At 47.6% G+C, this 15155-nt stretch overlaps 2 protein-coding genes and 1 long non-coding RNA gene across 4 annotated transcripts in view; 2 read left to right on the forward strand and 1 right to left on the reverse strand.

Moving 5' to 3' along the window:
• LOC308595857 overlaps positions 1-15155 on the reverse strand; it is a 95629-nt gene that overhangs the window by 38784 nt on the left and 41690 nt on the right. The window lies entirely within an intron of this gene.
• Positions 1-15155, forward strand: part of LOC308595650 (uncharacterized protein) — a 302145-nt gene that overhangs the window by 19435 nt on the left and 267555 nt on the right. The window lies entirely within an intron of this gene.
• Positions 1-15155, forward strand: part of LOC308595609 (uncharacterized protein) — a 131833-nt gene that overhangs the window by 16856 nt on the left and 99822 nt on the right. The window contains exons 3-4 of one of the 2 annotated variants that reach the window (XM_081210056.1): positions 7495-7667; positions 10265-10409. The exons of the other annotated variant lie outside the window; for it this stretch is intronic. The gene's annotated coding sequence lies outside the window, so the exon portion shown is untranslated. The remainder of the gene's footprint in view (positions 1-7494; positions 7668-10264; positions 10410-15155) is intronic. 2 annotated transcript variants of the gene reach the window in all.

Below are 15155 nucleotides of genomic sequence, written 5' to 3' on the forward strand. Positions count from 1 at the left end.
CTCTCTCACAAAACCATACACAGCACTTCTACTCCTAACACACCTCACACCAAACTGTGCTAGCAATCCCTAGATAACAGAGTTGAGTGCTGCTCGTTAACCAATCAGAGTGAGTAGTTTCTAGGTCAAGCAGACCTGGGCTTTCTGCCAAGAGTAAATTGACACCAGCTTGAGTTAATTGGTGAAGCTAGAATCTGCAAGTTTCCCACGAGAACCAATTAACAGAAACTGAACACCCCCTCACAGATTCTGCTGAACAATTAACTCCAAATACACCTATGTAGGAGATTATTTTTCCAGCAAACCTAAACCCTTGCACATTCGCTTGTTCTTTATCTTTGCCAATGGTTTAGTTAACACATCTGCTACATTTTCTTCACTTGATACATAAGTACAGGTGATTACATTGTCTTGTACACAGCAACGCACATTTTGGTATTTTACAGAGATATGTTTGGAACGCGATTTGAAACCCTCTGTTTTACTTAATGTTATACAAGCTTGATTATCAATGTAAACTTGTACTGGTTCTCCACAATCCACATTTAAATCTGCCATCAAATGCTTGAAATAAATCACCTCGTTGCACAATTCACTCAATGCGGCGTACTCTGATTCCGTTGATGACACACTTACAACGTCTTGCTTGCGTGACCGCCAGCTGATTAAAGCTCCACCGACCATTATGACTAGTCCTGTGACAGATTTTCTATCTGGCAAATTTCCCCAGTCACTATCACAGTAGCAACTCAACATTTCATCCTCTGAAGAATTTAATTGTAACATATAGCCAATTGTCTGTTTGAGGTATCTCAGAACTTGTTTTACCCCTTTCCAGGCATTTAGTGTGGGTTTTGAGACCAATCTACTTAATATGCCCACAGCGTAGCTAATATCAGGTCTGGACCACTGTGCTAGATACAATAAACTTCCAATTACAGAGTGATATACATCAGGATGTTCAAATTCAGGACTCTCATCTATATGAAGTGTTTTTATGAAACCTGGATCCATAGGCACCGCTGCCCCTTTGCAATCCTGCATCCTGTATGTAGTCAGTAGTTGTTTAACTTTGTTCTGCTGACTAATTAGGCAGCTGCCATCTTGGGCCCAGCACACTTCCAACCCTAGATATGTCCTAACCGGGCCTAAGTCTTTCACTTTGAACTTACTAGACAATTGCTTGGCAAACCTTTTAGTTTGTTTATCTGTTTTACAGGCATACAATACATCATCTACATAGATCAGACAAAACTCTTGATCACTGCCTGTACCACGTACATAAACACAATTGTCAGCTGTACTCTGCTTGAAACCAAATGACACTAAGGCCTCATGGAAACATCTGTTCCAAGATCTTGCAGCCTGTTTGAGACCGTATAGAGCTTTGTTTAATTTCAACACTCTATTGGAACCTGTCTCATAACCAGGCGGTTCGGCTAGATACAGGTCTTCTGATATTGATGCATGCAAATATGCAGTCTGGATATCAAAATGGTTTAACAGGAGTTTTCTCTTTGCTCCAAGCGTTAAAATCAGCCTTACACTGTCCCCCTTAGCAGTAGGGGAAAAAGTCTCGTCATAATCTTTTCCAGGCCTCTGAGAGTATCCTTGAGCAACTAAACGAGCTTTGTATTTGTACTCTCCTGTCACCAGAGGTTTAAGTTTGTACACCCACCTGCAGCCTACAATCTTTGCCCCCTCAGGCGCTGCTACTGGTGTAAAAACCTTGTGCTCATTCAGAGAGGACATCTCTTCCTCCATTGCCTGTTTCCAGAGCTCTGCCTCCTCTTTTGGTAACTTTAACACCTCCTGAAAACTCTTGGGTTCTGCACTTACACTAAACACATTTGCAGTATCAGGAGAAAAACGCACCGGAGGCACTCCTTTGTTTTGTCTTTTAGATCTTCTGGGAGAAAATTTTTCTTCTGACCCACTTTCCTCCTCAGAACTACGACCTCTCTTTTGTTGCTTAGCGACTGGTCTTCCACTTTCTTGAGAGCTCTTATCTGAACTTTCCTCCCCCTCAGACTCTGACTCTCTGTGTCTACCTTCAGAGTCATGAAGCTCCTGGGAAGGTTCAAACCAAACCTCAGTATTGGCATGTAGTCTCTCCCAGCCACTATGTTCACAAAAACTGGCATTCCTGGAGATCACAATGCCATTTGTCCCTTCAGCAAAGCGGAAACCTTTTCCCAGCTCCTGGTAACCCACAAACACTAGCTGTTTGGTCTTAGGATCTCCCTTCTTCCTCATTTGTTTCGGAATTAATACCCAGGCTTTTGATCCAAACACATGCAAATGGTCAATTTTGGGTTTTTTCTGAAACAATTTAAAGTAAGGGGTTGTACCTATTGTTTGATGAAAGAGCCTATTTTGGAGATAACACGCGGTGAGCATGCTCTCCCCCCAATAAGACATGGGCAAATCCGCATCATCAAGCATGGCAAACATCATATCTTGTAAAGATCTGTTTTTTCGCTCTGCAACGCCATTCTCCTCTGGGGAAAAAACGTTCGTTTTTCTATGCCCAATGCCACGCTTTTGTAACCAATCTTTAAAGGCATTTGACATAAATTCGCCACCTCTGTCCGTCTGAATCCTTTTGAGTTTAACAGACAGAAATCTTTCCACAGATGCCACCCAGCCTTTAAACTTAGTGAACACGTCACCCTTATTTTTCATGGGAAAAACCCAAGAATAACGCGTGGCGTCATCCACAATTGTTAGTGAAAAGCGCGATCCACCCCTGCTTACAGCAAATGGACCAATTACGTCCATGTGAACCAGCTGTAGCGGTGACTCACTAACTCTGTCACTTCTGGGGTAAGAGACTCTGTGGGTTTTAACCTTTTTACACACATTACAATCAAGGTACTTGTTACAACTCTTTAAATTACCCCCATCAGCCAATTCAGACATTTTTAGTACACTTTTCCAGCAAGCATGCCCCATTTTCCTATGCAATAAGTGCACACAGTTGTCATGTATAGCTTTGTTATTCACTGCAGGCTGAGATTTACTGACTACTGCTGCAACTTGAGATCCTGCTTTAAGCCAAAACAAGCCTCCCTCTGACTTAGCAGTGCCTAAAATCTCACCAGCCTTCTTAATAATGCAACTGTCTCCTTCAAAATACACTTTAAACCCAGCTTTTAGCAAACAATCTACAGACATCAGATTGCTCCTTAATGACGGCACACAAAGTACATTTTGCAGGCATTCACGAAGACAAGGAACAAAAACTGCACCCCCCGAAATCACTTCGGAAGTACTTCCGTCTGCTAGAGCCACCTGGCTGCGCTGTGCTGAGTTCTTGGAAACAAACAATTCATCTGAATTCATGATGTGGCGAGATGCTCCCGAATCGACCACCCAGACCGCTTGTTTCTCATCAGCACTCTTGACCTCGCCGGTCACCAGCTGAGCCGACTGTTTTCGTTTGAAGAATTTCTTTTTACGCTGCTGCTGCTGCTGATCTCGTCTCTGCTCCTGCACTGGCAACTGAGACTTGACCAACTCCGGACATTGTCGTTTTAGATGCGCTGAAGACCCACATCGGAAACAACGCCTAACAGCAAACGCTGACTCCTCACCAGTACGCTGCTTTTGCTTCACCTCTGGCACGGCATGAGAACTCCTTCCAAACCGCCCGCCAGTAGAAGCCTCTGCAGCCAACGACCTTTCTTGCCTCTTCTGCCATTCTTCAATCAAACGCCCAGTAACGTAACTGACTGATAAATCACGCTCCTGCATGCCTTCTAGAGACAAAACTAAATTATCCCAGCTTTCCGGGAGAGAACTCAAAATAATAGCCACCTTCTCCTGCTGGTCTAACGCACAGTCTCTTTCCTGTAGCGCAACAAACTTTAACTGTAAACTGTGTAGGTGTTCCTGCATTGTAACCCCAGGCTGTAACATTGCCTTGTACAATGCCTTGCGAATGAACAGCTTGGAAACCGCTGTCTCACGCACATGGAGTTCTTTAAGTGCTTGCCACACACCTCTAGCTGTCTTGATTCCCCTCACATATGGCAACTGGGAATCTTCCAGCCCCAAGACAATTGTGGCCCTTGCTCTTTGGTCTTTATCGAGGTCTTCATCATCAGGCTTCGTAGGAAACTTACTCACCACTTGCCAGAGACGATCCCTCTGCAGCACTGCCTGCATGCGTTCCGACCACAGCAAGTAATTGGAGTCATTCAGACGCTCAAAAGCCATCTGAACTGGTTGTGAGGCCATCTTGAGAGCGATGTCCCTGGAACCCGGAACCAGCTACTCACGACCACCGAGAGAGAAAACAGGAACCACAGCACCCAGCACTCACACGCTGCAGCTGTTGTCCTTGTGTCCGCTGCGTCACCAGCTCACCACAGTCAGGAACCAGCCACTGTCCACCTGCTGCACCGACAGGAACAACAACTTCTGGAACTACTGGAACCAACACCGTTGATGCTGACACCACCGCAACTCAGGCTGGCAGCACAATGCCCATAACCTCATGGAACTTTGAAGTGTCAGGCATAGCCCTATTGGCTTTAGCCCAAACGTAGCAGAGTTTTCCTGCACAGCGAGGAAGCTAGTTGCGGCAGTAATGACTAGTCAGCTAGACTCAGAATAACTATTTACAGGATTTATTAAAAGGAAAAATAAAACCAGCAGAGTTTCTGCATACAAATAAAAGCAAAATAAATCCTCTCTTTCTCTCTCTCACAAAACCATACACAGCACTTCTACTCCTAACACACCTCACACCAAACTGTGCTAGCAATCCCTAGATAACAGAGTTGAGTGCTGCTCGTTAACCAATCAGAGTGAGTAGTTTCTAGGTCAAGCAGACCTGGGCTTTCTGCCAAGAGTAAATTGACACCAGCTTGAGTTAATTGGTGAAGCTAGAATCTGCAAGTTTCCCACGAGAACCAATTAACAGAAACTGAACATGATGGGGGGGGGTCTCCTGCTACAGTTCCCCCATTCGGAAATAAGATTGCAAAGGTGGCTACTTTGCAATCCTTTTCTCCACACAATTTAAGGTGGTAAATATTAACCTGCTATTCTCCGTCCCAGATGCGTGTGTCCATGTGAACCTGACAGGGACTTGGATGTCATGCTTCTTAAGGATATTTGCATAGAAATATAACAGTGTAACAGTGCACATAGTTAGACATAGGATATCACGTAAAATTAATATTTTGTTGCTCAGTTACTTGTGGTATTCTAGCACCTTGGAAGAAATATTTTCTCAATAGTGGCCTATGCTTTTCATTTAGCAGGAAGGTCCACCAATAACTGAAAAATGCAGTTTGCTACAGGACTCTGTGGGTTCCACGTGGAGAGAGGTGGGCATTAAAGGGTTAAGGGGTGTGAGGGACGCCTGGATAGACCCCTCTGTGCTTCCTCTGCTCGTCTTGGGGGTGGGGTCCTCCATATGGAGAGATGGGGGGGCGCAGGGCGAGGGGTGAGCCGCGCCAAGGGGGGCCTCTGGGTGCAGGGGAGACTCTGCGAGAGATGGATGGAGTCAATGAAGTGGGGAGGGGGAGCATCCCTGGGGCAGGAAAGGGCAGCAATGGGCGGGGGGAGAGATAGGTAGACCAGTCTTTGGGGAGACGTCTCCGTGATGGGGCCCGCGGGGATTCTCTGGAGGGGCCGCCTTGGCTTCTCCCTCCCACCCAGGAATCGGCCACCCCTTCAAGGCAGCCAGAGGGATCTCTAGAAAGTGGGGGTCCCATCCCCCCCACCCCTTCCTTCCTGCAACCTCTATCATCTTCCCACCCCATCAGCCCCTGCCCTGTCCAGACTGTTGCAGGAATCTATGTATAGGTTGGGGGTGGTTGTCCCTCCAGCAGATATCATGCACATGCAGCCCACCACCAAAATCAGCACCATCACTTTTGTGATTTCTTCCCACAAAACACTTCATCACAGTTTCTTCCTATCTATTCAAAGGACCTCTGCTGCACAATACCAAATGTATGAATTCACTGATAAATGTCTTTATGTACTGACTCACTGGGAAAACTTCAGAAATTCCTATAGACATGTGAGCTCAGCTCCTCAGCAGCCTCTCTGCCTGAGTGATAATCCCTGGCATCCTGATACCTGAGTGCCAGAGAGGTAGCCATTCCAGAAAGAACCAACCCAGATGAAGACAAAAGGGTGGGATTAACTTGGCTGGGAAACAGGTCAGGGAGGACAATGGATGGCCGGCTGGGGGTGGGGCAAAGGCCAAAGAAAAGAGGCCAACCCCTTTGTCCAAGCCTCCTTTGGTTTTCTTCCTTCCAGGATCAGGATCCTCAGAAGCGTGTCCTGACAGCCAGATTAAGGTAAATTCTGACCTGATTGGAAGGGACATGGCCCCTCCGCCAGGCTAGGCTGCAATTTTGTGGCTTTTCTTTCTGGGCGGGCACCCAGATAGGCCGGGGGGGGGGAAACCTTTTTGTTTTGCGGTGGCGGGGTGGGGTGGGGCATAGCCATCCACCACCCTCTAGCTGTAGGCCGCATGCCGGCCATTTCCCTTCTTGGGGGGCGGGAAATAAGTCAGGCCACATGGCGTTCATGTTTGTTTGCACTCCCCCCCCCCCTTGTTCCACTCTGGCTACTGACGCACTTCTGCTCCTAGAAGGGAAATGTAAATATCTCTTTTCTTTCACCTGATAGATGTCTGGTGGAGGGCAAGGGGGACCATGGGGCAGGGTCCAGGATGCTCAGATTACAGCCACCAGACTGTATTTTGGGGACTGTAACATTGGGATTAGCAGCTAATAAAATTTTGGGTTCTCTTTTGTTCGGGGCTTCCATCTTGTTCCACCTGGTGGCAGGTGGGAGTCCTGTCGCAACCGTCTTCAATAAATACCAAGCCTACTGGCTGCTGTTTTGCTCTGGTATTCCTGGCTGGTGTCCTTGTTTTTTCTCCAGGGGGCCCCTCAGATTTCTCCATTAGCAAGACGCACCTTCCTTCCTGCAAGCTTCACCCGCTTCCCACCCCATAAGCCCCTGCCCTGCCCAGATAATAATAATAATAATAATAATAATAATAATAATAATAATAATAATAATAATAATAATAATAAATTTATATAACACCATTCCCCGGGCGAAGCCGGGCTCATGATCATTTAATTAAAATGCATTCTAAAAGCAACTCATTCTAATATAAAATCAAAATCAAATTAATGGCAGATACAGCAATTCTGCCCGGTCCAACCATTGTTCCCCCTGGAGAGGAGAGGAAATCCCCAGAGGAAGAGGGGAGGGGGGAGGCCTTCTCAGAAGCGGCTCTTTGTTTCCTCAATCCCACCCAGGAAGCAGCCAGAAACCTTTTCCTCTCTCTCAGGCTTCCATCTTTAAGCGTCTCTTCCACTGCCTGGTTCACTGAGGATGCAGAAGATGTACACCTGTCGTCAGGAACAGGGGTGCCAAGTCCATGGAATGGCTCTCAGGATTGATATAGAAGTTGCATCTCAAAGGCATTTTTGTTCCTCTAACTTTTTGTAGGCAGTGTCAGACTGACAGACAAGCTGAGATACAATCCATCAAAATTCAATGACAGCGGCTGCGTGAATCTTCCCAGTCAAAGGACCCATTTTCATGATAGACAGCCCCCGTGGCTGGAGGCTCAACACCCAGGATGTGCCTATACAGGCCAAAGACTGCCAGCATTAGCACAGGTAAGGTGTGTGACCCCCCCCCCAATCGACAGGCTGTGTGTAAATGAGAGTTTGTGGGTGGGATTATCGTTTACGGCAACTCTGTTGCTCCCACAAGGGAGCACCTAGGGGTCAGAACACTCCTCTCCCAAGACCACTTTCTGAACAAGGCCCAGGAGGAAGGAGGGGAACCACTGCAGAGCAGGGCCCCCAGCTCCCCTAGAGGGTCCAGAAGGATACCATGGTCGACGGTCTCCAAAGCCACTTAGAGATCCAGCAGAACCAGGAAACAGTTTTCCCCTTGGACTCTAGCACATCGGAGATCATCATCCAGTGCAACCAGTGCTGTTTTAGTCCCATGATGAGGCCTGAATCCCAATTGGAAGGATAATGGTGGAAGAAGCTTTCCTGCTGTTCCAGGTACCCCCCTCCCCAGTCATTCAGTTTGTACTTACACGACACACACAACATACACGACGTTTTTCTTATAAATTTATAGTAAATCAACTGTACATCAGATTTACCGTATTTTCCCCTCTATAACACACAGATTTTTTCTCCTAAAAAGTAAGGGGAAATGTCCATGCGTGTTATTGAGCGAATGTGTGGTCCCTGGAGCCAACTGGCCCGAGTGCATCACACATTTTCTTCGAGGGTCGTCTTCATTGCGGTCAGCAGAAGCCAGGGAAGTGCTTGCTAGGAGGTTTGGCCACTCTGCAGCGCGACTGTGTGTTTGCTAGTGTGTGTGCTTTGTGAGTGTGTGGTTGCCTGTGTTTGTTCACTAGCGTGGGTGCTTGGAGGGAGTGAGAGAGTGACGGACTGCTGCATCTTCTCCTGCAATTTGCCTTTTAAAAAATTGGAAGCAGCGGGGCAGTAAAAACCACCTCCGAAAGCCCCATTTCCCCCTTCTAAGGCTGCAGCTCGGCTTTGGGTCACCCCAAATTCAACATCAGATCACATAGCATATCCATGGCTACAGCCTGCACCAAAAAAAATCACGCACCCACTGTTGCCTGGGGCTGCAATGGTACAAAAACGTGGTTACAAAGCATGGATCCTCAGGATCTTTGCATTGGGTCACCCCAAATTCAACATCAGATCACATAGCATATCCATGGCTACAGCCGCACCAAAAAAATCTCGCACCCACTGTTGTCTGGGGCTGCAATGGTGCAAAAACTTGGTTACAAAGCACAGATCCACATGGATTAACAGGATTTTTGCATTGGGCTAACCCAAACTCTCTGTCAAATCACATGTCTGTGGCCACAGCATGAAGCACAAAAATGATACATCCACTGTTTCATTCAGATATTTTTTTTCTTGTTTTCCTCCTCTAAAAACTATGTGCGTGTTATGGTCAGGTGCGTGTTATCGAGTGAAAAATACAGTACACCGGTCCACTTTTATTTTGCTCCATGAAGAAAGGACTATCAAAGGGGATAGGTTTAATACAGGGTGGCCATAATCCCTTGAGCATACCAGCACATCCACAGGAGCCCTGCCCAGTTGCTATGCCAACCCTGATGGTCCCAGACAGAAGACCATCAAGGTAACAAAGAACTTGCATATAGGAGTGGATTCAACATGGACTGGAGCAAAGGACAATGATCAGCTCTTCCCTCTGGGGGCAGGAAACTGCAAACTCCCCTTTGTCACATGGAAAGTACTCATGGGGAGGGGGAAAGGGGGGAACCGGCCAGGTGGCAGGACACTCAGGTTACCACCACAACTCCTCCCTCAACCCCTCCTTTTTGTGATGTATCAGTGATGTAGTTTTAGGGGTGTAGTTTGAGGAATTAGTAACTAATAAAAGTTGGGGTCTTCTTTTGTACGGGGCTTCCATCTTGTTTCACCTGGTGGCAGGTGGGAGTCCTGTCGCGACAGTTTTCAGTAACGACCAAGCCTACAGGCTGCTGTTTTGCTGTGGTATTCCTGGCAGCTGTCCTTGCTTTTTTGTCCAAGGGAGCCCTCAGATTTCTTCATTAACACTGGTCCTGCACCCCCAAAAGCTCCAGGCACAGGACTTTCATTAGCTTTGAAGGGGCCATCGGATACTTGGTGATCTTTTCTTCAAAAGACAAATATTCTGAATAATTTTTAATTGATGTATGATATAAACAGCACTTCTGTTTTACATATTCCACATTGGAGAGATTTTGATACACAGGTCTGAGTTCATCGCTCCCCCTGAAACTGCTGTGTCAGCAGTCCTGCCAGCCTGGACAGTGTGTTTAGGGGTCCTGGGCTGCCTAGACAACAAGACCCCCTTCTCAGCCTGGCTTATATGGTCCCAAGGAAAGCAGAGCAGTATGTTAGGCACCAGCTTGGCTGCAGGAGTGGCTGGAAGGAGGTGTGCAGGGCAGCATCCAACCATCTTAGAGAGTCCACTCTGGATTTGTGTAGGTTTTCCTCCATAGCTTTTTCTTCTCCTGAAGATAACTCACGAGGAAGCGAAGGAGTGCACCAAAGTATTACGACCAGAGTTTTCCTTCTCAAGGAGCTCCCTTCCCCGGTTGACAAGCCCCATCTGCCCTTCACTTTCCTCTGCAGAATGGGCAGAATCTGCCTTCTTGACTGTGGGATTCACTGTTGTTTTAATCCTCTCCATCCACCAGGGCCTTTCTTCACCTGCAGCAGAATTCCCCAACCCACCAAGAATTTGAGACCCATCAGATATCCTCACCTGGTTTAGCCGGTCGGTTGAAGCTGTTCCTGGGATTGTGGCCCGTATTGCATCCTGAAAGCTTCTGGAAGCCAGAGGTGAGAGCTGAGTGCAGGGTGGGGACCAATGGTGGATAAATTACCCCAGAAGGTGCATGACATTTCCCCCATCAAAGATACTACCGCTCTCCTAACACCCCATGACATCGTATGATTATGATCTTTAAGACAGAACAGGAATAAATTCATGTCCCCTTCAAGCTATTAATGAATCAATACTACATTTTCAAGATACTACACATTCCACTAAGTACAGTTTATCTATTTGCCTTGAATATCCTGCTTTTCGGTGTCGTTTTAGGATAGTCCTGCATCAGAAGACAGGCACAAGATCAGACAGCACATCTTTCTTTAAAAAATCAAGCTGCTTTATTAACATTGATTGAAGATTTTGAAAGTTGCTCATAAATTACTATCATTTGACATTGCAACTTCACTTGGGAACATGGGTAGGAGGTGAGGGAATGTAGGAGACGTTGAAATAGGAGAAGGTGCAAATGGAGCTTGATGTGTTCTCTTTCCCTTTGTTCTCTTCCTTGAAACCAAAATAGGATTCCCTTTCCTCCCACTCTGAAGAAGGAGATGGAGAAGACAGTCAGAACTCCAGGGGATGGGGCAAAATTCCTCCCCATTAGGGATAGAAATTAAAATGTGTGAAATGCGGAATATGCATCATTGAATGAGCACACATAGTGCATATCAACGACCTCCAGCAGGGGAGAAACCGTTTAAAGGTATGGAGTGTGGGAAACGTTTCACTGATAGTGGAAAACTTAGAACTAATCAGCGGACTCACATGGGCAGGAAAGGACTCCAATGCAGGGAGTGTGGGAAGAACTTCAGTCAACATGGGCACTTAAGTTTACATCAACGGATTCACACGGGGGAGAAACCATTTAAATGCATGCAGTGCGGAAAGAGCTTCTATCGGAGTGATAAACTTAGAACACATCAACGGACTCACACAGGGGAGAAACCATTTAAATGCATGGAGTGCAGAAAGAGCTTCTATCGGAGTGATAAACTTAGAACACATCAACGGACTCACACAGGGGAGAAACCATATAAATGTATGGAGTGTGAGAAGAGTTTTAGTATTAGTGGAAGCCTTAGAAGACATCAACAGACTCACACAGGGGAGAAACCATTTAAATGCCTGGAGTGCGGAAAGAGCTTCAGTCAGAATGGAGACCTTAAATTACACCAGCGGATTCACACCGGGGAGAAACCATATAAAGGTCTGGAGTGCGGAAAGAGCTTTTCTGATAATGAACACCTTAGAAGACATCAACGGACTCACACAGGAGAGAAACCATTTAAATGCCTGGAGTGCGGAAAGAGCTTTACTGATAATGAACACCTTAGAACACATCAACGGACTCATACAACGGAGAAACCATATAAATGTATAGGGTGCAGAAAGCGCTTTAGTGATAATGTAAGCCTTAGAACACATCAACGGACTCACACAGGGAGAAACCATATAAATGTATGTAGTGTGAGAAGAGTTTTAGTATCAGTGGAAGCCTTAGAAGACATCAACGGACTCACACAGGGGAGAAACCATTTAAATGCTTGGAGTGCGGAAAGAGCTTCAGCCAGAATGGATACTGTTGGGGATTGATTAGCTGCTTGTGCGTAAAATCGTGCTCCCTCAGAGTTTGTGCGACCCCACAAACCTCAGTGTGTGACGGAGCTCCTCAGACATGTCTGCTCTAGTCACTAGTAGAGTCCGACAGTGGCTGTCTGCGGAAGCGTTTCCAGCAAAGGAGCTCCTTAACGGAAACGCGTCTCCTGGACTCACGGCGTGACAGTTTCCGGCGAGGTGTAGGTCTCCCTATGTGAGACTCAGATACCTCCCCACTGTTTTCGCTGGAAGCGTCCCTGAGCCCTCCCTCCTGCTCACATTCCCTCAGAGAATCACTCCTCCCCCTGCTGGTGCCTGCTTCAGCTGTTGAGTCTCTTTCTTCCTCCCTGAGCCCCTCCACCACCTGATGCTCCGATGGCAGTTCCCTGACATCCACCTCCCCTCCAGGGCCCCCCTCACCCCCTCCCATTACCTCCCCCCTGGGAGGTGAAGGGCTAAAACCCCGAAAAGAATCTTCCTCATCTTCAGACGTCTCGAACAACTCCCTCCATCGATCGTCGTCCTGGCTCGCTGAATCCTCTTCCTCTTCAGAATCTGGGAACCCCTCCAACTCCTCTTCCTCATCGGTGGTGGCAAAGTATTCCCTTCTGAACCTCGCTACAGGCTGAGGTTTACGTGGGAACCTCTGATGAAAAGTCTCTATTAAAACTTTGTCATTGACATCCTCTGCCCTAACCCAGGTGTTTTCCGACTCCGGTTCCCCTTCCCACATTACCAAATACTCTACTTGATCTCCCTTCCACCTGGAATCAAGGATCTCCGCTACATGGTAGCTGTGTTCCTTCTCCTCCATTGCTGGTCCCCTAGTGACCCTCCCTTCACTGTCTCCTCTATACGGTGACAGCAACGACCTGTGAAAAACTGGGTGCAGCTTCATGTGGTTCGGTAACCGGAGTCTGAAAGCCACTGGGTTGACCTGCTGCATGACTTCAAACGGACCCAGCCTTTTGGGTCTTAACTTCTTACAACCTCCTTTGAATGGCAACCCTTGGGTTGACAGCCACACCTGGTCCCCCACCCTAATGCTTTCACCTTCTCTTCTGTTTTTGTCTGCCTGCCTCTTATATTCCTCCTTAGCCCTGTTTAAGTTGAGTTGGAGCTGGCGATGAATCGCTTCCATTTCTTCAACGAACTGTTCTGCAGCTGGAACGCTCCAGTTCTCCCCTTCCCCCCCTGGGAAGGCTCTGGGATGGCACCCGTGATTAGCCAAAAAGGGGCTCATCCCCGTGGACACGTTCTCTGCATTGTTGTAGGCAAATTCTGCCAACGCCAGCTTCTCCACCCAATCATTCTCTCTGTCATTAACGTAACACCTCAAATATTGCTGGAGAACCCCATTTGCTCTTTCCGCCTGCCCGTTGGTTTCTGGATGACGGGCCGTTGAGAAATTAACCTCTACATGCAGTAAGCTCATGAGCTTCCTCCAGAACCTGGAAGTAAATTGTTTTCCCCGGTCTGAAACCACCCTCAAGGGGGCGCCATGCAGCCGAAACACATTCTCTACAAACAATTTGGCTGTTTCTTCTGCTGTGACCGCATGTGAGCAGGCTATAAAGTGGGCCATTTTAGTTAACAGGTCTACCACCACCATGATGGCTGTTTTCCCTCTAGACCTTGGCAGATCAGTCATGAAATCTATTGCCACTGCTTCCCACGGTCTTTCAGGTGTGGGCAGTGGTTCTAATAAACCAGCCGGCGCCCGCCTCTCCCCCTTGGCTCTTTGGCATTGTTCACACCCTCTCACATACTCCCGCACATCTTCCCTGACCTTGGGCCACCAAAATTCCCTAGTAACCAGCCACATGGTCTTGTGTTGCCCAAAATGCCCTGCTGTGGGGCTATCGTGCAACTGCTTGAGTACCTTCTCCCTCAATTCCTCTTCGGGTATATATAACGCTCCCTTGTAATACAATGCCCCATTTCTCTCCTCAAAACCACCGGGTTTGTCTTCCTCCCTCCTGAGACCCCTGAGTTTGTCCTGGGCGTATGCATCAAGCACCGTACCCTCTACCAATTCCCTTTGTCCCACCAAAGTCGCCCCACACACCCAGCGATCCTCTGGGATGATATGGGTTTCTTCAGGTGCTCCCTCCCCCTCCAAATATTCAGGTTTGCGTGAGAGAGCGTCCGCCCTAACATTCTCTGGGCCTGGCACGTAACAAATCTCAAAGTTAAATTTGGAGAACTCCTGGGCCCATCTCAACTGCCTTTGGTTGAGCACTCGCGCAGTTCTCCAATACTCTAGATTTTTATGGTCCGTGCACACTTGCACCTTATGTTGGGCACCAATTAGCAGATGCCTCCATCTCCGGAACGCCTCATGAATCGCAAGAAGTTCTCGGTCGTACACCGTGTAGTTCCTCTCGGATTTGTTCAGCTTTCGCGAAAAGAAGGCACACGGTCGCCACTCTGACTCCTCCTTTCCCGGCTGCAGAAGAAGCACCGCCCCTATGGCTCTGTCAGATGCGTCTGTTTCGACCCTTAGCTTCTTTTGTAAATCCACATGCAGAAGTTGTTCTTCAGAGGCGAAGGCCCTTTTCAGCTCCTCAAACGCTCGCTCCGCCTCCGCCGTCCATACAAACTTCTTTTTACTGCTGAGACAGTCAGTAATGGGCGCCGTCAGATGGGCGAAGTTGCGGATGAACTTACGATAAAAGTTTCCAAACCCTAGGAACCTCTGCACATCCTTCTTGGTTTTTGGTGTTTTCCAGTCCAGCACCGCCTGCACCTTGCCGGGATCCATGGCCAATCCCTTGTCTGACAGGCGGTACCCCAGGAATTCCACCTCCTTGGTATGAAACTGACACTTCTCCAGTTTCACCCACAGCCTGTTGGCTTGCAGTCTCCTCAACACTTCTCTGACGTCTCTCACATGTTGCTCCTCATTCTCCGAATACACCAACACATCATCTAGGAAAGCAACGCAATTCTTGTAGAGCAAAGGGCCCAGTACATGGTTCATAAAAGATTGAAAGCACGCGGAGCCTGCTTGTAATCCAAATGGCATAACGAGATATTCAAATGCCCCCAAAGGGGTAAACATGGTGGTTTTCCATTCATCTCCTTTCCTTATGCGTATCAGGTTGTACGCCCCCCTTAGATCCAGCTTTGTAAAAATCTTTCCCTTCCGCACCCTG

This window comes from Podarcis bocagei (genome assembly GCF_964188305.1).
Source record: "Podarcis bocagei genome assembly, chromosome: 10".
NCBI classification, from domain to species: domain Eukaryota; kingdom Metazoa; phylum Chordata; class Lepidosauria; order Squamata; family Lacertidae; genus Podarcis; species Podarcis bocagei.